Source organism: Eublepharis macularius, chromosome 19 (genome assembly GCF_028583425.1).
Source record: "Eublepharis macularius isolate TG4126 chromosome 19, MPM_Emac_v1.0, whole genome shotgun sequence".
NCBI classification, from domain to species: Eukaryota; Metazoa; Chordata; class Lepidosauria; order Squamata; family Eublepharidae; genus Eublepharis; species Eublepharis macularius.
The window spans coordinates 23,685,997-23,687,244 of NC_072808.1; positions in this window are offsets into that span (position 1 = coordinate 23,685,997).

A 1,248-nucleotide genomic window follows, 5' to 3' on the forward strand; every position below is an offset into this window, starting at 1 on the left:
ACAGTACTGACCTTCTTGCAGACTATTCCCAGGAGATAACTAATAAAGTTGCTAAATTTTGCCTTCGGGCGTGTGGGATACGCAATGGACTGGCTGAGCCTCAATCAGTTTACTTCTCTGTCAAAGGAAGGTATCATCTCTCTGCCCCCCACAATCTGTGCTCGCTTTTTGTGCTCGTTGTACTGTATGTGCCCTCCCCACCTTTATTTTTATTTTTCTTTATTTATTATTCTTATTATTACTGCTGACTCTCCTGGAGCTGATCTTGTATCAAAATAAACTTTGATTGATTAGTTCACCTTGATGGACTAAGGGTCTGATTCCATAGAAGGCAATTTCAGGTGTGTTCATTTATGTTTATTCTACCTGCCCAAAGATATTCATCCCTCTCTCTCTACGCTGTAGCAGTAGAAAAGAGGAAGAGTCCAGTAGCACCTCTAAGACTAACAAAATTGGTGGTAGGGTATGATCTTTTGTGACTCACAGCTTCTTCAGATTGTGACTCATGAAAGCTCCTACCCTACCACCAATTTTGTTAGTCTTAGAGGTGCTACTGGACTCTTGCTCTTTTCTACTGCTACAGACAGACAAACACGGTTACCCGTCTTGATCTGTCTCCAAGCTATGGAAACCACATAGGCTCTGCTCTGGATGGGTGACTTCACTGTTGATGGACACCTAGACGGGCCCACTGACCTTGAGAGACCAAACGTCTGTCTCAGAAGAAGGCAGATTTATGAGTTCAACTTCTGACCTGTGCATTGGGCACTGGGGGACCAACAAGCTAGGATGAGCAGTTGCCAGGCCAGGCTGCACCAAGCAGGAGCAGAGAGAGAAGGCAGGGCTGCACTTTGTGAGGAGAGCAGAAAAGGTGTCTCTGGAGTGGCCTGGGCTAAAACGGAACCCTCTGCATTGTTGCATGACACTGGTTTACCCAAATGCAAGAAGAAGCAAGAGGCACAGCACTCTTGTTCTTTACACAGCAGGCCTTTCAAAAATCAGCAAAAGAGCAGGGCAGCTCTGTGGGGGTTGACAGCCCACCAAAGGGCCCACACAATTGGGTTCAAACCCGTGGCCCTGAATCTTTGAGGGTTCAGAAAGTGGGGGCAGGAAGAGTTAGGCAAAGGAGAGGGCTTGGGCAGGGGCAGTTTTCCTCACTTCTTCAGCCCAGCCACATTTTGAAACACTTGTGCCCCTTCGATCCCCCCAGATTCACAGCCCCATTGCAAACAAAGCCCACCAGGTGCC